Raw genomic sequence first — 22,651 nt, 5'->3', positions numbered from 1 at the left:
AGAGACATAAAGAATAGCACCATGCCTTCATGGTGACCAAGCCATTCTCCCTGCACAGATTTACCAGAAAACATGGACAAGAATCTCAGAGGATAGGCAGAGCCATGGAGGCATTTTGATCTGTATTGTTGGAGGGAATACTTATATTGATAAGATCACAGATTCATTAAAATAATTACTAAAGTATTTTCATTTTAAAATGGGGAATATCTGTGACTTTAGTATATCTGTCTATGTTCATGTTTATGTTTCTTCTCTCCAATTAAACTGTAAGATTCTAGAATTATTAGAACTGGGACTATCTTATACTTCTTTGTATACCCCCAGTCTTCTGCCCATAATAAACACATGTTCAGTGAATATTTGTTAACTGAAAGAAAGCTGTGTGGTAACTAGCAGCAGTACTGGCATTTTGTTTAGGTGAGAGGTGACTAAGATGTCCATAAGTAATAGGGCACTGGCTGATGGGGGTCGGGGCTTCAGGGCATGCACAGGCCAACCCTGATGTGGTGGTTTGGTGAATCTGCTTCTGTAAATGTATATGACACATAAAGGATGGGCCCCTGATTCTGTGATTATTTTCTGTCTGCTATGTGGTGAAAAAAAGCCTCTTCACTGGTTGCTGAGCTAGAATTTGCAATAGAGAAACTCACTCATTGTCTCTTCTTGGAGGCTTTTGAGTGAGAAGGACAAACTGTGCTAGACTGCTTGGCTGGGAAGAGGTTTCAGACCCTCTCTTGCCAGTCCCCATGAAGGCATGGTGTTACTCTTTGTCTGTCTCTGTGACTTCCATTCTTTCCTACTCTTGGAAGAATGAATCGGGGAGACAAAATTGACTAGCCTATGATCTTATGGTTTTCGAAAGGTTGAAAGAGCCACCAGAGGTCTAGGAGCTGGAGTGTATGTAGCTGCCTTTGCTGATAATTGAAACCAATGAAAAACCATCTCTGCAGTGTGACCTGCTCACTCCAGCCTGAAGTGGATTGGCCCAACAGCGGTATCCTGTAATTAAGGTAATGACTGATCAATAGATCAGGCTACGCTACACTTGGAAATGAACCCAGTGCTAGTAAGAATATTTGTAATTATCACTTTAAGCTTGAGCCCACTCTCTCCAGGGACTGAGGTATAGAGAAGAGAGCATGCCCCATTCAGGAGAGACTTTTTGTAATTTGGTTCTTGCTGTATCTTTTTAGTAAACATTTCTTTGTAACAGCTCCTAATGTGATTCAAGATCTTCCCAACCCATTAAAAGGTCTCATGGGGAGCCCACTACGAGAAGCTTGATTAGGGGAGGCTTGTTTTGTAGGAAGGCCCACACCTTTTGCTAATTTCTAATTGGGTACTAGGTCACATGCCCTCTGGCTCTAAAACGTGTATATATACTCTGAGGTTAGCATTTTGCTTTGGGGCTCACTCATTGGAAGAATGTTTGTGTGATTTGGCCAGATGAGACTCTAGGTAGCTGTTAAGGAGCCCCCTGGCTTTGAAAACTCAGACATTAGTGCTTCTCTCTCAGATGTTGGTCAGACAGGTAGATATGTCTGTTGATCTGTGCTAATTTCTCAGACAGTTAGAAGCCCTGTCTGTTGGTCTTTATTTCTCTGTTTCTAAATTCTGCTTGTAATTAAGTTCAGGTGCTGACTTTTCCCCTGAACTAAGTGAGTGATATATATGTTCAATTAAAGTAATATTGTTGACCCCTTTGAAGTTGCTTTCCTTTAGAAAAAGCAGATCAAAAAACCTGTGCTAGCCCTCCTGTGTGCTGCTATCATTGGTCTTATACCTCCACAGCAGCAACAAGTAACATTGCTGTTACAACCAGTTAAATGATACTGGGGAAATACATCAGATGGGGGCTCAAGTTGATAGCATTAGGAAAACAAACCTCTTTATCCCTCAAGAGTGCTTCTACAGCATTGAGGGCACACAGGAACCTTGTTCTGAGGACTCTATGGCAATAGCTCATTATGTATAATTCTGCTTTTTCAAATCTTTCAACAAGGCTTTAGAAGAGAAATTATCCAAGGGAAGATTATATTTTGCACTCTGAAATTTCTCATTCTTGCTTTTTGGAATTTTGAAGAGAATTATGGTAAATGTGTCATTCTCTCTGAATTCCCCAACAAGTGCCATGCATACAGTAGGCTTTAATAAATGCTTGTCAAATCAAGCTAAGTTGGCTTTTGTAGGCTGCCTTCAAATATGAACTACCTCAAATTCTTTTAAGTACAAAGGTTGTTTGATGTTTGTTTTTCTTGCTCTGTAGCTTTCTATGATTTAGAAGGGTTGTATCACCTTTATTTTTCAAGGGGGCAGCAATGGGCTTCTTATTCAGAGTTAGAATGTGTGATGTTTTGTAAGCGATGACAATTTGGGATAGACTCAGAAATCTAGTCCTTGATTCGGTAATTCTTGATGAAACAGCATTTGTAGAAGCTCTCAAAGACAGTCTACATATATACATCTGGAGTTTTCCTCAGAACATATGAAATCATCTGACTCATAGGCTGGGACAGTTTTTTCTTCTTGCTTTGTGAAGCTTTTAGTATAGTTTTTTTTTGAGTGGATTAAGAAGGTGCAGAAAGACAGGATGGTATAATACATTTGTTCTTGGAAGCCTTTAAGGGAAATGAGATTAGAGGGTCTTCTGGTGGAAAGGATCTATAGAAGCAAAATATAAAAAAATGGGGAAATTCTATCAGAAATAGGAATCTTTTCCTGCTCAGTTTGGGTATAATTGTAAAGAGATTAATCACATTAAAAGGAAGAGCTGGAAGATTCTCCCTGATATTTTCACACTACTGTTCTGGAGCTGTTGTGATAGAGCTAAGTAGCCAAAGAACTAAAAGTGAGGGTCAATGGCTTGGCTCATGGGGGGTATAATCAGACTGCAACATAATTCAAATAAAGAATTGCACAGGAAAAGTGGCATTAAAGATGTCATCAGCAATAGATAGGCTGGTCATGTGTTGGGAGTAAGGGTTTTGCAAAGGACAGTCTCTCTATTTGACTGGTATACACACAGATGTAAAGAGGAACAACATGTTGAGACATCCCCTGCACAGATTTACCAGAACACATGGACAGGAATCTCACAGGATAGGCAGGGATGGAGGGGTTTTGATCTGTACTGTTGAAAGGAATACTCATATTGCTGAGATCACAGATTCATTAAAATACATACTAAAGTATTTTCATTTGAAGTGGGGAATATCTGTGACTTTAGGAGAGTTATGGCCATATAATAAGCCAGGGGAGAGGAGTTGTGCTTTGTTCTAAGTGGGGCCCAAAATGAATCTAGAAAAAAAAAAGAATGGCATGAAATTGTCCATTTTTAACCACAAAACATTTTCAGTTTTTTGGGTGGAGATATTGAAACGAGGATGAAAAATGTTGGCTTTGTCTTTGTATCCTGGGCCTACTATGCCTAACACAATGCCTGGCACTGAGAAGGCACTTGAAGCATGTCTATTTAACTGAATTAAAATTGTAAAAGAATAATAAAGCATTAAATGAGGAGTAACTAGGTTAACATTTGGGTCATGGTCCAGCGCTATCCTTGGCAACCTTTATTAACCTTTGCAATTTGCAGTTCTGTTTATTACATTTTCAGCTCTGTTGTATGACTCAGAGTAAAACAACAATTTGTGCTGAAATAAATGTTTTTGTGAGTGTAGGAGATGGAGGGAGATTATTTGCAAGTAATTAAAAATGTTTATATTTAGGCTTTATTTTCTTTTTAAGTTTCCAACTTGGGGCTTACATTAGTCCAATTGACCAGGCAATTGTTGCAGCCCCCAGTTTGTGAACTATGATCTGGCTTGAATTTTCACAGGATGCACTGCGAGGAGTAAGTTAGAAAGCCTTGCTTCCCCATTCTAGTAGTGACAGAGGCCAAGGTAAACAGAAAAGGGTGGAAGACACATGTAGAGGGAAGTAGAGGAAAAGGGGACAGCAGTTAACTGTTGCCTTCAGTTCTATTGCTTGTGTATCCTAGTGAGGATAAAGTATGTTCCAGTGAGACTTCTTCTTAAAGCACTAGCTCATGTAAAATAAGAAAAATAAGGAAAGGGAATTATGTAAGTTACATGTGTGAATCAAATGGGATGAAAATGAAATAAAAATTTAAATGCATTAAGGAATCTCACTACTTAAAAGAACTCTGTAGGGAACCCTTTTCCAAAAAAAAAACTGTCTTTATAGTTTATATTTTCTTAAAGTGAGTATGCCTTTATCAAGCCAAATGATATTTTGGTAGTAAAATAGAGTGTTTGCCCTTAAGTAGCTTCCATTCTATTGAGGTTACAAAGTATAGAGAAGTAAATGCAATATATAGACAAAGGAGATAGGAGGTGATTTTTCTGGTGAGGGTGCTGACAGTGGGAGGCTCAGGAAAGCACTTCTGGAGGAAGGAAAACCTGACCTAAGCGTTGAAGGGAGCTAAGAGTTCCAAGTAGCAAAGATGAGGAGGGAGAACACTCTGGACCAGTAGGACAGGCTCTGCCAAGGCTCACAGGCAGGGGAGGGATGGTGAGTGTGGGGAATGGAGCACGTAGACCAGCATGACTAGAATGTGGGAGGCATTACAGGGAGTAACGGGAAACTAGCTCCAAAAGATAGGCTGGCACTAGATTGTAGATGACCATCTGTGCTGGACAAAGTATTGTTTAGTTTTTATTGGTAAATGATAGGGAGCCACTGAAGATTTTTGTGCAGAAAAGCGACATGTCAGAAGATGGAAGCGAGGCCAGGTAAGAGACGATGAATACAAGAGAGTGTCCTGTAAGAATCCTGTTAGGAGTGTTAGGCAGTAAGCCTGTCTCAGCCCTCCTTAACGCTAGTGCCTTCATTCTGTCTCCAGTTTGTCCAGCACATAGCTTCTCTGTGCACAGTTGTGTGCAGAGTATCTCCCCCATTATTAGACTGGGAACTCCTTGCAAGTATGGATTTTTTTTCCTTTCTTTGTGTCTCCATTGCTTAGCCAGTCTTTCACATAGTAGGTACTTTAATACCCATAGTAGGTGCTTATTAAATGTTTGTTGATAACATTAGCTTTTTTAGTTACCCTATCTACCTGCTGATTTATTATAAGCCATACAGCAGTCTACTTAGAACTCCCAAATGTTGCCTTCCTTATCTTGTTCTTGTTAAATTTATTTTTATTTCCACATCTAAGACTTTACATTTACCTCTATTGAATTCTATGGTGCTAGATTCAGCCTAATGCTCTCTGCCTGTCAGGATCCTTTTAGATTCTAACTCCATTATTCAGTGTGTTAGCTATCTGTCCTACCTCTTTGTGCCCTGTAAATCTGATTAGCATGCTGTTTCTGCTTTTATCCAAGTCACTAAATATAAAAATGTCTGACAGAGAAGGACCAAACCCAGATTCCTGGAGACCTCCTACTTTTCACTGAACTGACCATCTAGTGCTGAGTCCATCTACTGTGTGATTGTGCAGTTCACCTTCTCACAAAAAGTCTCCACCTTCTTCATAAAAAAAGCATGAAATCAGAATCTTTGCTGAAATCTTGATAATAAACTATCATCATAACATTCTCTTCATCTCTTTGTTTGTTACAAGTCCTGTCAAAAAAGGAAATGAGTTTAGTCTGGCATCAGGAATCCTTGATGAAGCCATGCTGGCCCTTTTAAATGTTCATCTTCCAGCTCTTTAATGATCCTTTCTAGATTTTCCCCCCAGGAATTGAAGTCAAATGCACTGGCCTATTGCTTGTGGACTCTATTTTCTTCCCTTTTTTGTTTGAAAGTTAAGACATTTGCCCTTCTCCAGTCTTGTGGCATCTGTCTTGTTTTTCATGATTTATCAAATATCACCAAAAGTGGCTCAGTAATAACATCTGCCAGTTCTTTCAGTACTCAGGGATGTAGTTCATCTGGGTCAGGTTACTTAAATTCATTGGGGGCATCTATGTATTCACTTACTATCAACTTATTTATCTTGGGTATCAATTCCTTTTAGTAATTTCCAATGCAAATATCATTCCTCTTGGTAGAAAAAGGCAAAATAAGGAGATGCAGTGTTTTGTTTGAGGAACAGGAAGGTGGCTTGTTTCACTGAATTGTACAGCATGTGGAGGGGAATAAGGTATAAGAAGCCTGGAAAGGTAGGAAGGGGCCAGGTCATAAAAGACTTTGAAAGACAAACAGAGGATTTTATATTTGATGCTGCATGTAATAGGGAACTACCGGATTTTATTAAATGGAAAGGTGATGTGGTCAGATGTGCATTTTAGAAAGAGAATGTGGAGAATGGATTGGAATGAGGAAACATTTGAGGCAGGGAGCCCAAGCCAAAGGCAATAATCCAGGTGTTAGGTAATGAGGGCCTGCACTAGGGTAATTGGGGCAGCTAGGTGGCCCAGTGGATAGAGCTTGGAATCAGGAAGACTCATCTTCCTGTGTTCAAATCCTGCCTTAGACACTTCCTAGCAGTATAACCCCGGACAAAGCATTTAACCCTGTTTGCCTCAAGGAAATGGCGAACTGCTCCAGTATCTTTGCCAAGAAAACCCCAAATGGGGTCACAAAAACTCAGACATGACTGAACAACAGCAACAACTAGGATAATTGCAGATGATTCCAGTAAGGGTTTTTTGTGCATTGGAGAGAGCTGAGTGTGTTTGTAGGCTGTAGGAGTGATTGAATATTAGTGAGAAAGTGGGGATGTTAAGAGGGGGCAATCTGCTGGAGAAGACAAGATGACATGGGATCCCTTGTGTATGCTTTCCCTGGCAAGGAAGGAAAGCTACCTCCTCATGTGAAATAGGGGTAAAGGAGGAGATAGTGGCAGAAAGCTTCTGAGTTATGTGAGATAAAGAACAGAGGATAAGGCCTTCTTTGCAAAGGCCTCAATATTTTCAGTGAAATGTGAGTCAAGGCTCTGAACTGAGATGGGGCAGGGGGGACAGGAGGGTGGATATGAAAGGCTTAAGGAGGGATAAAAATGTCTAGAAAAGTCTTTGTGATGAGTGGGATAGTGAAGTGATTAGGGAGATGTAAAAGGATTGCCTTGCCACAGTGAGGGCCTAGTTGAGATGATGTAACATAAACTTGTAGTGAAACCAGTTGGCATGATTTAATGCTTTGTTCAGCAGTATGTAATATGGGGTGAAGGGTGAAGACAGTGGATGGTGGGAGTAATCCCAGGCTAGAGTTTGGAAAGACAAGGTCTTCAATAGGATAAAGGGCAAAGGTTTTGAGAGAAGAGGACAATGTAGATTTTAACTGCTTTACCAGGGAATCAAGATGGTAAAGGAAGGACAGTGATGTTCTGGGAAAAGAACTGAGGGGCAAAGGGATTGAAAGTTGCAGCAAGGATGGAAAACAGGATTTGGAATTACAAGACAAAAGAAGAGGTGGAATGACAACAGATTATGATCAGATAAAGGACTTTCAGAATTCATGAACATGGATGTAGAACTAGTAGGTGATGGCAAGTTCAGGGGTAGGACCATCTCTATATGTAGCAGGATTGGGGTGGAGAAGTCAGTCATGGGAAATGAATAAGGTGAGGAACTGGAAGGTTAAAATATTTGAGACACGATGCCAAGCACCAAGAATACAAAAAGGGGCAAAAACATGGTCTCTGCCCCCAAGGAACTCACATTATGAGACAAGATACAAACATCTATGAACCTATAAGATGTTTGCAGTGTTAAGTAAGGGTTGATCTCAGAGGGATGTCACTAGCCAGCAGTGAGGGCACAGAAAAAAGCCTCCTTCAAACCATGGCCTTAGTGTGCCTATCTATCTACAATCCCTCCAACATGAACTGTGCCAATCTTTTTTCTTCTTTGCCAGTTTTCTGGGTGTGAGATGAAACCTCAGGTTCGTTTTGATTGCAATTCTCTTATTCAGATGGTCATTAATAGTTTTCAAGTCTTTTGAGAACAGCTTGCTCACTCCTTCTCTCTTCTCCCAGCTCCACTTGTCACTCTCAGAACTTCTTCACTTTGCTCTCATGTGGTTCCCCCCAACTCTGTGCTTTTCCGTTCTCTTTAGGTGTTGTCTCCTAGTAGAATGTAATTTGTCTGATACGTAGTAAGTGCTTAATAAATTCTCTCTCTTCTGTCTTATCTGTCTGTTTCTGTCTACATATATATATATATGTGTATATATATATGTATGTATGTATGTATCTTTCTATCTGTCCATCTATCTATCTATCTCCTTCACCACTGGATAAGTGGATAATGGATATGTCTTCTATCCATTAGCTTTCTAGGTATCTTAGATACCAAATCTTTTTTTGAGAAATTTGATACATAGAATTTTTTCCCCATTTGCCCACTTCCCTTAACCTCAATTTATTAATTTTTTTTTTACTGAAGCTTTTCAGTTTTAAATAAATTATCAAAAGTAATCAAAATTATTATCTTTTGTAATTTACTAGACAGTTTTTGTTTTCTTAAGCGTACACCTTCAACTCACAACTGTGATAGGTGTGTGATCTTTTTCTCTTCTAATTTTTTATACTATAATCTTTAATATTAAGGTCATGTAGCTATTTTTGAATTTATTATGGAATGTGGCATATAATGTTGGCCTAAACCAAAATTTTTCTAGACTACTTTCTCGTTTTCCCAGAAGTTTTTCTTTTAACCAAATAGGAAATTGTTTCCTAAGTAATTTATGTCTTGAGGTTTATTGTACACTGGATTATTGAGGTCTATTGTTTCTGATTCTCCCTTTTCTGTTCCACTGATGTTCTTCTATATTTTTTAACCAATACCAAATGGTTTTGATGAATGCTGCTTCATAATATAGTTTAAGGATGGGAAGTGCTACCCCTCCTTCATTCCTGCCTTTTTTGATTATTCTCTTTGATAGTCTAGATCTTTTGTTTTTTCCAAATAAATTTTCTTTTTATTTTTTTAATCAAATTCTGTAAAGTACCCCTTTGATAGTTTGATTGGTATAGTATTAAAACTGTAAATTAACTTTGGTAGTATTGTCATTTTTATTGTGTCTTCATGGCCTAGCACTCAGCACCAAATATTTCTCCAGCTATTTGAATTGTTCTTTATTTCTTTAAGGAGTACTTTGTAATTGAGTCCATACAACATTTTGTGTGTTTTGGTAGATTGAGCCTCAAATATTTTATGTATTTTGTAGTTATTTTAAACGAGATTTCCCTATTATTCCTTTTTAGGTTTTATTATCATTTAGAAATGCTGTTGATTTTTGTGGGTTTATTTTGTAGTTTGCAACTTTGCTGACACTATGAATTGTTAATTAGTATCTTTGCTAATTCCTTAGGATTTTTTCAGTAAACCATCATGTTGTCAGCAAATAGGGATGGTACAATTTGCCTATCTTGACTCTTCCATAGAATTTCTCAGTCTTTTGTAAGCAGTGTTTTGTTTGGGTGTAGTGAAAAATAAAGCTTTAAGTTGGGAATAAGTTAACTTAAATTCTAGTCTTTTCTTTGCCACTAGCTGGCTTTGTGACTTTGGGCAATTTAGGGCCTGTTTCCTGTTCTGTAAAACAAGGAGGTTGAACTAGGTAATCTTTAAAGACCCTTTCAGCTCTGGTATTTTATAATGTTTACTACACTAATGAATACTACAAACAAAACCCCAAAATGGAATAATTTCGTAAAAAGTAGTATGCATCAGAAAGGATCATTGGCAGGAAATGATACAGAAGTGAGAGGCTGCAGACTAGTCATTATATTTGTTCTGCTATTTATAGATTCCCTCTGCATTTGTGTTTCAGAGTTTGGTAGAAGATTGCTATCAGGGTTCATTTTAAAAGGCTGGTTTGTGCTCACACTCATTGGCTATGTCCCTAAGCTTCTCCTTTTTGCAGATTCCTGCTGCATTGTCCAGGGAAGCATAGACAGATTTTCATTATCAGTCACAATGAACTTCTTTTTTACGAAAAGAAACACATCAGTTTTGTTTGGTGTTTTCCTTACAGGGAGTTGACCCTGCCCTTGTTGATTCCATCCCATTTTTATCTGAGTATGTCTATAAATGGAAAAGCTGGTGCAGTCATCGTGAACCATTAGGATCCATCTAATGCCTGCAGACCCTGCAGTCTTTGGAGTCAGCAAATAGAGGGTGTGAACCTGAGGAAGTTCAGCACGCTGTCTCAACTGAACCTGAAGAGAAAAGAGACCAGAGGTGTGCTCCCTTCTGCCTTGTTTTGTTTTCAGTGTCTGATTTATGGATGCAGTTCCACGGGGTGAAGGTAATAGTGGGTAGTTAGTGCCTGTCATTTGTGTCCTGGACAGGTAAAACTCACTTTATGCAGTTTGATCAGTTTAAAAAAATTTGCATATATGAATCAAATGTGCTGTAAATGGAATCATATTTTAAATGCATTAGGGAATCTCACTATTTAAAAAATGCTGTAGAGAACTCTTTTGTAAAAAGAGTATTCCATATATACATGTATGTATATATATATATATTCTAAAATTAGGATTTTTACAAGTCAGATTTTCTGAAGGTGGGCATGTCTCTTTTGAACAAAGTGATATTTTGGTAGCAGAATAAACTAATTGAGGAATATTTGCTTTTGTTCCAGACATGTTAGCTTAGATGTTTGCTCCTTGAGGGCAAAGACCCTTCCTTATTTATCTTGGCGTCTCCCCCAGGATCTTGTACATAGGAGGCCCTTCATAAATGTTTATTGAATGAATTTCCTGTTAGGACAATATTTGGTCAGAGGATGCCATAGTAGAGGGGCCATGTTTGAGTCTCTAAGACTGCCAACCCAAAAGAACCTGACCGAGCTGGGTGATTTTAAGGTAAGGCTTACTGAAGTGGGAAAGGAAATCTCAGATCTCTGAGGATGGACACAACTCCATTAATTTTCTCACTAACATTTGGGGTCACCCTGAATTTTGTGGTTTTAACTTTTTGTGCTAAGGTGCTACCTCATTGGGAAGGGACAGATACCAAGGGAGACTTGTATACCTTTTCTGGACAGGTGCTGGTTTCTCAGCTATAGTGTTCCTGGTAAATAAACCACATTGGGGAGATATTTAGATCACTTGGCAGAGTTTTCCAATGTCTCTGATTAATTTTGATTGTTTTCTATTGTATATTTGAAGTGTAAGTAAATATATTCAGGTTTTCCTTGAATTGCATTATTAATATAGCTACTATGGAACTCATCAGGTTAAGAATTGTGTAGAGGAGTAATATATCTAACAAAATCCTCCTTCTCCTCAAGGCCAGCAGTTGGTTTTTAACTAGAGGAGCAATTTTTCAAGAATTTGTGGTCTTCCACACAACTTCAGTCAATGTCAGTGGGTCTAGATGGACCATTATTAATGACCACATCTGCATTTAGAGGAAAATTATGTTCACTTTCTACTTTTTAGTATTTATAGGGCTTCAAAAGTGCTTTGCATCTGTTAGATGAAAGAAAGTATTTTATCATTATCTTATTACTCATAATTTTAATGTGTGCCTGCAAGTTTGGTACACGTACCCAGCAATGAGAGCCATGCTGGTTTTGTCAAGACAGAGTTTATGGTTAAGATTTTTAACACTGCCTTCAAATGTCCCACTGTTTATGAAAAACTGGAAATATAATGTTAATCATTGTTCATGACAGATGTTATTTGTGAAAAGACAGCAAACACATTATCTCTTTCTATTAGGATGAAATACTTTTGTTGATGGTAAGATTCCAAAGGATGTCTTTTCATGAAGGCAAGGAAAGGAATAAATATGATCTTTCCATTGCAAAATCGTCAAGATATAAGGCCCGTTACCATCAAATCTTAGAATCTCAGACCTGGAAGAGACCTTAGAGGTCATTTAGTCCAGACTCCCATCCAGTTCAAGAATTCTCTTTGCTGCATTTCTGTAAGCTGAATCTATCCTCAGCTTGAACATGTCCATTGGCTGGAAACTCACTGATAATGATAGGAATAGCTGACATTCATATAGTGCTTTAAGAACTGTACATGCATTATCTCACTTAACCCAATCTTTCGTGAGGAAGCTTCATCACATTTTTTGTACACTTCTGTTTATTCAGATCCTTATTTTAGCTGAAATCAGTCTCCTTATAGTATAATCAGTCTGCCTTATAGTATAGTTTTTTTCCTCAGTGGCTGAAGAGAATAGGCCTAACTTCTTCACATGACAACCCTTTGGATATCTGAACACAGCAGTTATGTCTCCCTGAGACATCTTTTCTCTGGGTTAAATGTCGCTAGTGCCTTCAAATGATCCTTGGATGGAATACTTCCTGGCTCCCTCACTATTTAGGTTGTCCGTCTTTGGATATTCTCCATTTTTGCCACAATCTCATGTCTAGAACTAAACAGTATTTCAGATGTGATGTGATGATGGCAGAAAACAGTGGCACTATCACTTTCTTTCATTGGAAGGCAATTTGATTATTTAATGTAGCTTGTACTTTTCACAACATGATGCAGGAAGGGGGCTCTTTCTGGGTCTCTATTTTCAGTCAGTTAACAAGTATTTGTTAAGTGCCTACTCTGTTGGCACAATGCCAACCAGGTTGTAGGTATACAGAAGAAAATGAAAGACCTTGTTCTCAAAGAGGTTATATTTTATTGAGGGAGAAAACATATATGTCCATAGAGAAATATAAATACAAGGTAGCTGAGGGAGGGCAGGCAGAAATCCAGAAGGACTTCATTCAGAAGGTGGTGCTTGAGCTGAGTCACGAAGAAAGTAAGGGATTCTCGGAAGCAGGCATGAGGAGAGGGTATTCTAGCACAAAGGCAGAAGATGGAGTGTGGTGTGTGAGGAACAAGAAGTTGACCATTTGGCCAGATCCTAGTAGGGAAATAATGTATAAAATCACTGGACAGGTTGGTTGGGACCAGATTGTAAAGTGCTTTAAATGCCAAAAACAGGAGTTTTACCAAGAGACAAGAGGTGGCCATTGAAGTAAATTGGGTGATATTGTTAGGCCTGTGCTTTAGGAAAATCATTTTGCAGCCATGTGGAGGATAGACTGGAGAGGAGAGCAGGGGGATTATCAGGAGGCCTTGGTAATAGCTCATGGCAAGAAGAAGATGGATGCAAGAGGTTTCATGCAGTTGTATGGGATGAGGAGCTGAGGGTAATGATAGAGTTTTGAACCTGGGAGACGGGAAGGATATAGAAACACAGTCACAGTTACAGAGCATGATAGTTTGCTTTCTCAATGAGTTCACTGCCTAGCTCACAGTCTTTTTTTCCTCCTCAACTCCTGCCCTCATCTTGAGAGACTTAACACATGTATATATTGTTAATTCCTCAAACACCCCAACCTGGCAGTTCTTCAACTTACTCATTTCTCATGACCTACTTTTTCAAAACCCAACCTCAGCTACGTACAGAAACACTTCTACCCTGGACCTTGTCATCTTGCCACAAATGTTTTGCTTTCATTTTCATGAATTGTAAAATTTTCTCTTTCCCTGCCTTGCAACCCTTAACCTTGTTCTTCATCCTTCCTACGACCTCCAGTCCCTTCACCCTCAGTTCTTTCCCTGGCCTCATCACTGGCTACACCCTCCTCACCTCCCCATTCTGACTCCTTGGTGAACCAGTTCAGCTTTATATTGTCCTCTTCTCTTGAGTCTCTTGCACTCTTACCCTGTTGCTAATTTTGCTCTTGTTAAGCCTCTGCCTTGGATTACCATTTGCTGTTCAGTTCTATTTAACTGTGCTATTGAATGAGTGAATTAAATTAACGAACAAAATTAATGAATAAAACATTCATTAAACACTTACTATGTGAAAAGCATTGTGCTGAGTGCTGGAAATTCAAACAGAAAAGCAAGCCTGTGTCCACTCTTGAGGACCTCACATTCTAATGGGGAGACAGCATATATAGAAGGTTTTAACATATTTTTATTTATTTTGTTAAATATTTCCCAATTACATTAGAAAACTTTTAACACTCGTTTTTTAAAATTTTGAGTCCCAAGTGCTCATTCTCCCTCCCACTCCTCCCTCACCCCTTGAGAAGGCAAATAATATGGTATCGATTATATATGTGAAGTCATGCAAAACATATTTCCATATTAGCCGTGGTGCAGAAGAAAACACACACAGTAAAAATAAAGCAAAAGGACCTGTACTCAGAATTCATCAGTTCTCTCTCTGGAGATGTATAGCATTTTTCATCATGGGTCCTTCGAAATTGTCTTGCATCATTGTATTGATCAGCATAGCTAAGTCTTCCACAGTTGATCTTTGTTTTAATATTGCTGTTACTGTGTACGATGTTCTGGTTCTGCTCTTATTTTGTACCATTTCATATAAGACTTGCCAGGTTTTTCTGAAACCATTGTGCTAGTCATTCCTTATAGCACAATAATATTCTATCACAATCATATACTACACTTTGTCCAGTTATTCCCTAGTTGATGGACATCCCCTCAATTTCCGATTCTTTACCACCACAAAAAGAGCTGCTATAAATATTTTTATGCATACGGGTCCTTTTCCCTTCTCTTTGATCTCTTTGGGATACAGACATAATAGTGGTCTTGATGGGTCAAAGGGTATATACAGTTTTGTATCCTTTTGGATATAATTTCAAATTGGTCCAGAATGGTTGGACTAGTTTACACTTCCATCAGCAGTACATTAGTGTCTCAATTTTTCCACATCCCCTCCAACATTTATCATTTCCTGTTTTTGTCATCTTAAGTGAATCTGATAGGTGTGAGATGGTACCTCAAAGTTGCTTTAATGTGTATTTCTCTAATCAATAGGGATTTAGGTAATTTTTTTTCATGTTACTATTGATAGCTTTGGTTTCTTCTTCTGAAAATTGAATATTCATATCCTTTGACCATTTGTCAATTGAGGTATGGCTCTTATTTCTACAAATTTGGTTCAGTTCCATATAGAGTTGAGAAATGAGGCCTTTATCAGAGAAACTTTTTATATAATTTTTTGTGGTTTCTTGCTTTCCTTCTAACTTTGACTGCATTAGTTTTGTTGGTACAAAAACTTTTAAATTTCATATAGTCAAAATTATCCATTTTATTTCCTGTGATCTTTTCTATCTCTTGGTCATAAACTCTTCTCTTATCTAACATATGGAAGTTTTAGCTCCAAGTCAGTTGGAAAGGTCCCCTAATCCTTAGGGTGAAGTGGCAAAGCAGATGATAATGCCTCTTCTTTAATGTCATTTGCACTGATAAAACCATATCAGTTTATTATATCTAACCATCTTTGGGGCCAACTTTCTTCATCACTACCACCAGCAACTGCCACCAGTAGGAAGATAGGTACAGGATAGTACCCTTCCACCCCCCTGCCCTCTTCTCCTGCTTCCAGCCTAGCCCTCATAGCTGTCATATAGGGAAGCAACTCTTGTGGAGAAGGGGCCAGTGCCAAGAACTTTTTTGGGGGGCCTTGAGTACTTGTGATGGTAGTCCCTGCAGGAGCAGTGACCAGCCTGCATCTCACAGGGGCTGCTTCCCAGGATGATAGCTGAGGACACTGGGCTGGAAGCATTGATATTTTCAAGGTTTTTGGTCCCTGAGTCCTGGGCTGTTTCCACCAGGGCTGAAGGAAGATAGGGTAGTGGTGATCTGACATACCTGGCAACTTCTGCTTCCTGTCTGTCCCTCAGGGGGCCCTGCTGCCTTAGCTGGCCTGGCAGGAGGTGCTAGTTAGTGGAGATGATTGGCTTGTGGTTGGCTCCACAAGAGCTGCTTCCCCAGTTGACGATTGTAAGGGCTGGGCTAGAAGCAAGTCTGGTGGTCTGGGCCTGGGGAGGGGAAGAGATGCTGCCACTCCCAGGGCTCCTGTGCTTCTGCCAATTAGTGTTAGTTGGTCAACAGTTTCTTCCCTCAATGATGGTTGTGGGGGCTGTGCAGGAAACAGGGCTCTTAACTCTTACCTCTTAACTCTCTGCTATTTGATCTCACCATTTAACTGAAACTACTTTCCAAAATTGTCACTGAGCTCTTAATTGCTAAATGTAATGGCCTTTTTTTAGTCCTTCTCTTTCTTGACCTCTCTATGGCCTTTGATATTATGGATCACTCTTTTCTTGATAATCTCTTCTTTCTAGGTTTTCGTGACACTGCTCTCTCCTGATCCCCTCCTATCTATTTGACTATTGCTGTATTCTCTGTTGGATCTTTATCCATATCACACACCAGAGAGTGGGGGTCCCCTAAGGCATCCTTAAACTCACAGTGTTCCAAACTGAATTCATTATCCTTACCCCAAACCCTACCTTCTTCCCAGTTTTCCCATTACTGTCAAGATAACCACCATCCTCCCAGTCCACCAGGCTTGCAACCTAGGCTTTGCATCCTTAACTCCTCACTCCACATCGGTGCCAAGTCCCATTAGTTCCCTGTAGCATCTCATATATGCCCCTTTCTCTCCTCAAACACTGCACCCACCCTCATCACTTCATGATCTGGACTATCACAGTAGCCTTCTGCTTGTCTCCCTGCCTCAAGTCTGTTTCCACCAAATATCATCCCCCCCACCCATTCAGAAAACTCCAGTGGCTCCTTGTTACCTTTGAGATTAAATATAAAATCCTCTGTTTGGCTTTTAAAGCCCCTTATAACCTGCCCTGTTCCAACCTTTCCATCCTTCTTACACCTTATCCCCCTCAATGACCTCTCTGATCCTTTCCTGCTGTTCCTTGAACAAGACACACCATCTCCCTAACTCTGGGACTTTGCACTGGTGGCCCCTATGCTTGGAACTCTCTTCCCTCCCCATTTCTGCTTCCTGGATTCCTTCATGCCTCAGATAAAATCCCGCTTTCTCCAGAAAGCCTTTCCCTACCTCCTTTAATACTAGTGCCTTCCTTCTGTGATTAACTTTAATTTCTCTTGTATATATTTTATTTGCACATAGTGAGCTCCTTTTTGCCTCTTTTTGTATCCCGGCACTTGACACAGTGCTTGACACATAGTAGGTGTTCAATAAATGCTTATTGAGGAGGAGAAGGAGAAGGAGGAAGAAGGGAGGGTGGCCACCATTAGTATTCAGTGAAGAAAAAATAAAGCTGTGATAGTTTGACTTAGAACAGTGCAAAAGGGACACCCAACAATGCTTTACTAAAATGGTTCTTCTTGTGCTGTGGCCCCCAAATAATCTGGAACTCAACAGAGGGAAGAAGACATAGGATACTGTGTCAATCAACACTCCTTGGCTCTTACCTAGATTCCTGGCCTTTTTGCATTTAGGGTTCTCTAAGCAAACAACCTTGTATGGAGGAACAACATCCACATTACCCAAGGATGCTTGGGAGCAGTGGAGAGAGCACCAGAGAAGGAGTCAGGAGAGCTTCCCTTCTGTCATAGCTTCACCACTTGCCAGCTGGGGGACCTTGGGCAAGGCACAGACTTCTCACAGCTTTAGTCTCTGATCTGTAAAACATGAATATCAATGCTGGCTTTGCACGGTGATTGTGAGGATTAAGTGGAAAGATATATGTTGAGAAAGTACTTGGAAAAGTGTAAAGTGCTTTAGAACATAAGGTATCATCATTATCATCTCCTTGAATCCATGAGCCCACCATGGATAGGAAGTCCCCAGAGGGAAATCTGGGTGGAAAGAAGCAGCCAACCCGCCGAGTATGTATCTCAGTCACCAGGTGCAAAGCTTTAATTAATGGAGCAGCTGGCCCAGAAGCCCAGCTGGGACTCACTCAGCAGCTACCTGCTGGGGGTGGAAGTGGAGAATAGAATCTAAATCAGAGAGGAGGAAAACCCAGCAATTGTGTGTCCTAGGGAAAACAAGAGACTTTCTCTGGCAGGAGGCATTTTAAACCACACTGTCTTGGACAAGCTTGATGAAATCTGTGTTAGGAAGAAATAGCTGCATTTGCTTTATGTGCATGGATTTTGTCTGGTATTAAGCCAATTGTGACAACACAGAGACCTCAGGAAAAACTAGGGAGTTCAAGACAAGTATAGATGATTTTTTTTTCATCGTTTGTTTTAAAGACCACGTTGGTATAGGTCAAATTCTGAAGTAAAAGTTTGACCATCAAGTTCAAAAACCAAACAGTCAGAAAGGGACATGAGCACTTTTGCCATCCAATGGTCTCCCCTACTGAGGCTTAACCTAGTCTGCAGGTTATGTCAGTGATATCTTGGGACTTGAAAGCTTTGGTTTGGGTTTTGTTTTGTTCAGGTAATGGATTGCTTTCATTTATCTTTCTCATTTCCCCCTATTTACACTGAAAATAAAATAATGAATCTGAGGCCTCGTAAGGTTCTACGTAATTTAAGCTCAAGCTCCCCAATGACTAGATGGGAGTCTTGTTGATCAATCACCCTGTTTGCTTTCTGTCCTCAAGGTTTCCATCTCACCCCTTTTTCCGTTCTTTCACCTGACGACCTCTTGTACTTTACTGAGAAAATAAGGCTATTTGCTGTTAGCTCTGTCTGTTCACCTTTGATATCATCCCCCATTCTTTCCTCCTTTATTCCAATCTCCAGTGAAGAGGGCCTTCTCACCAAGGCCAGTTTTTATATGTATCCTTTATTCTACCCCCTCCTATTTCTTCTGTCAGGTTACCGCTATAATTAAACCCTCTCATTCTAATCTTCACTCTTTTTCCATACTGGCTTATTCCATGCTGCCTATACATCATTTGAATTGCAGTTCTCCATCATTCTTAAAAAATCCTCACTAGGCTCTGCTGTCCTCTCAAGCTATCAGCCTACATCTCTTCCTCCTTTCACAACTAAACTTATAGTAAAAGCTATCTACTTTCATTGTGTTTACTTCTTTTGTTTCTTTAAAAAATTATATTGATATCTTTTATTTTTACATAGCCTAGATTTACCCTTATATGTTTCTTCCTCCCACCACCTAGAAAGTTGTCCCTTATAACAATAAAAAAAAGCAGAAAGAAGAAAATGCAAAAAATAATTAGCAAAACTAGTCAACATATTGAAAAAGAAGCTGACGTGATATGCCATGTTCCATGCCTGTGGTAGAAGGCATCTTCTACTTTCTCTTCTTTGGAGTCAGGCTTGTTTTTTGTTTTATGTTGGGGCATAGTTCAAAATAGCTTCCTGTAGTTGCTAGACCAGTTCACTGCTCAGCCAACACTGCATTTATTGCTTCTTTTTTTCATAGCCTTCCAACATTTGTAATTTTCCTGTTTTATAATCTTTGCTAATTTGATGGATGTGCGATGGGACCTCAGAGCCACTTTACATTTCTCTTATTAATGATTTTTTTTGGAGGGGGGAAGGCAGGGCAATTGAGCTTAAGTGACTTGACCAAGGTCACACAGCTAGTGGGTGTGTCAAGGGTCTGAGGCCAGATTTGATCTTGGGTCCTCTTGACTCCAGGGCCGGTGCTCTACTCACTGTGCCCCCTAGCTGCCCCTCTTATTAATGATTTGGATCATGTTTTCACATTTTTGTTGAGAGCTTTAATTTCCTTCTTTGAAAAATGACTATTCACATCCTTTAACCTATTGGGAAATGGCTCTTATTCTTTTACATTCAGATCATTTCCTGATATATCTTGTCTGTGAGAGCTTTATCAGAGAAACTTGCTGTAAAGATTTTTTTCCTTCTACTTCCCTTCTAATTTTAATTGCATTGGTTTTATTTGTGCAAGATCTTTTACATTTTATGTGATAAAATTGTCCATTTTATTTTCTGTGATCCCCTCTGGCCTTCATGTGCTCATGGGCTCTTCCATTAGTCATAGATCCAAAAAGTCATTTCTTTCTTGCTCCTGTAATTTGCTTCTGATATCACCTTTTATGTCCAAGTCAAATATCCATTTGGAGCTTAACTTGGTGTCAGGCGTGTGAGGTCAGTCGATACCTAATTTCTCCCAGACTGCTTTCCAGTTTTTCCAGTAGTGTTTGTTGAACAGTGCCTAGTAACAGTGCTCTTTGGCTTTATTGAAATGTTTTTTCCTATATATTTTGTACCTAATCAGTTCCGCTGATTGACCTCTCAATTTTTTATCCAGTACCAAATCATTTTCATAGTTACTGGTTTGTAGTATAGTTTGAGATCTGGTATTGCTAGATCCCATTCTTTCCTACTTTTTTCCCCTATTATTTCCCTTGATAGTCTTCACTTTTATCCGGCAGATGAACTTCATTATTATTTTTTCTAGCTCCGTAAAATAATTCTTTGGTGGTTTGATATGGCGCTGAATAAATTAATTTAGGTAGTATTGTCATTTTATTATATTGGCATTATCGGTCACACATGAGCAATTAAGATTTTTTCAATTAATTAATATGACTTATTATGTTTATAGTTTTCCTTGTATTTAACCAACTTTGCATTCCTGGCATAAATCCAATCTGGTCATAATGTATAATAATCATTTTGTTATATTGCTGTAGTTTATTTGCTAATATTTTATTAACATTTTCTTTATCAGTGTTCAGTAGGGATATTGGTTTATAATAGCGTTTCTTAATCTTTTTTGTGTCATGGACCCTTTTGGAAGTCTGGTGAAGCCTGTGAACCCCTTCTCTGAAGAATGCCTTTAAATAATTGAAGGAAAAATTAAATATCAGTTAGACGTTAGTGAAAATAGAGGTGCAATTTTTTTCCCATCCAGGTTGACAGACCTCCTGAAATCTTTCCTTTCTCTTTTTTTCAGGATCAAATGGGATAATATTTGTAAAGTACTTAGCATAGCACCTGGCACATAGTAGGTACTTAATAAATGCTTATCCTCTTCTCTTTCTATCTCTACAAAATCTCTCACACAAGTCCTGTTCTAAACTGTCACTTTAGTTCAGACCCTTCTCATCAGCTCTTGTCCGGTCTTCCTGCTTACACATCCCCTAGCCCAGTGCACTCTTCACGCTGCTGCCACTCATCTTTCCAAGATGCAAATGTGACCTCAATACACTCCAGTGATTCCTTTTATGTGGATATCCATTTCTAGCTTTTAAAGCCCTTTACAGTGGGCCCCAGCCTACCTTTTCAGTTCTCTAATAGATCGCTCTCCTTCCTGCGCCCCTGCGGGCTGCTCTCCACACATACCACTTTGTTTCCCCTTTGTGCTTTTTGTCCTTTTGGAAGGTCCGTCACTCCTTCTGCAGCCCTGCTCTGCAGGCCTCCTCCTCGTTAGTGCCTTCGCCTTCCTTAAATGTTGTTCCTTTCTGTCTGTGTGTCCCCCAAGTAGAATGTAAGTTCCTTGAGGGGAAGGCACTTTCTTTTCCATCTTTGTATCCTCAGAGCCTAGCGTAGTACCTGGCACCATGTAGACTTTTAATAAATGTTTGTTGAATTGAACTGAAGTGGTCTTTGATTTGGACTTTCAAGAATGGGTAGGATTTCAGAAAGACAGAGATAGAGCAAAGGTATTCTGGAATGAGTTTGATGTCAACTTCTTGACAATTGGTCATCAAGTATTATACTAGGTATAATGTGGGAGAGGCATAGTGGGCCTAGATGGGAAGGGCCAGTGTGGTCACATGTACCTGCTTCTGGGAGCCAGGACCCAGGCCCTCCACCTGCAGTGCCTCTGTCTACCTCATCTAAGGATGAACCTATTAATTCTACTTTCACAATCTCTCTCTCTCTCTCTCTCTCTCTCTCTCTCCCTCCCTCCCTCCCTCCCCCCCTCACCCTTTCTCTCTCCCCTCCCTCTCCCCCTCTCTCCCTCTCTCCCCTTCTTTCCCCTCATGCAGCAACAGCTTTAGCTCAGGCCTCTTGTTGGGACCACTGCAGAAGCTTCAAACTGGTGTCTCTGCTTCAGCTCTGCTCCTCAAGGTATCCTCCACTCATTTGCTCGATGATTTTTTTTAAAGTGTTGGTCTGACCGTGTCACTTCCCTGCTCAGTGAGCTCCAGCGGCTCCCTGTTACCTCCAGAATCAAATAGCAAGGCCTTTGTTTGGCGTTTAAAGCTCTCCATAACCTGACCTCTCCCTACCTTTCCAGCCTTTTTACACTCGACTGCCCTCAACAAACCCCTACAGTCCAGCCACACTGGCCCGCTTGATTATCCTCACATGCAGCACTCCATCTTCATGCTTTGGATCTGCTGGCTCCATTCCTGGAATGCTCTGCTTCCTTACTTCCAACTCTCAGTTTCCCTGGCTTGCTTTAAGATTCAGCTTGCTATCTCCCCCATTAGACGTGTGTTCTTTAAGGGTACAGGCTGGCTTTTTTGCTTTGCTTTGTATCCCTAGTGCTCATAGTACCTGGGACATGGGAAGCACTTAATACATTGCTTGTTAATTGGCTAGCTGACTGACTAAATCCTTGCTGTCATGATTACCTTGAGTGATGAGGAGGTCACTCCCAAATGAAATAGCCCATGTATTTCATTTTTGAGATCACCCATTGGGAAGTTCTTTCTGAAATAGAGTTGAAAACTGGCACTGTTACTTTTACTTTAGTTCTTCCCTCTGGGTCCAAGCAAAATATGTCTTATTTCTCTTCACTAGGACAGGCCATTTGAAATAATCCCAATCCCCTCAGAGTGACTGTGGTGTGAACATGCAGAATCACAGATGCTGTGAAGATAGAAGAACCAATCCCCTAGATGAAAAGTTGGACTTCTGAGGGGGAAGCAGTGGGCACTCTGGTTACCTTCCATAGAAGATTGCCAAGGTCAGATGCCAAGGTTTACAGGTTATGGTGGTTCTGGGCAGCAACAAGGGAGGGAAGTGATGCAATATCTCACAACTACAGAGTCAGCGAGA

General features: G+C 39.9%; 1 protein-coding gene across 2 annotated transcripts in view; it reads left to right on the top strand.

The window, feature by feature from the left end:
- TRIM66 (tripartite motif containing 66) overlaps positions 1-22,651 on the top strand; it is a 123,596-nt gene that overhangs the window by 3,554 nt on the left and 97,391 nt on the right. Inside the window, exons 2-3 of one of the 2 annotated variants that reach the window (XM_036762697.1) lie at positions 866-1,013; positions 9,949-10,154. The gene's annotated coding sequence lies outside the window, so the exon portion shown is untranslated. Of the gene's footprint in view, positions 1-865; positions 1,014-9,948; positions 10,155-10,734; positions 10,784-22,651 lie in introns of those variants that run through there. The other variant, XM_036762698.1, reaches the window with a different exon arrangement.

Source organism: Trichosurus vulpecula, chromosome 6 (assembly GCF_011100635.1).
Source record: "Trichosurus vulpecula isolate mTriVul1 chromosome 6, mTriVul1.pri, whole genome shotgun sequence".
Lineage (NCBI taxonomy): Eukaryota > Metazoa > Chordata > Mammalia > Diprotodontia > Phalangeridae > Trichosurus > Trichosurus vulpecula.
The sequence above is the reverse complement of the archived record's forward strand: the minus strand, read 5'-3'. Positions and strand labels throughout refer to the sequence as shown.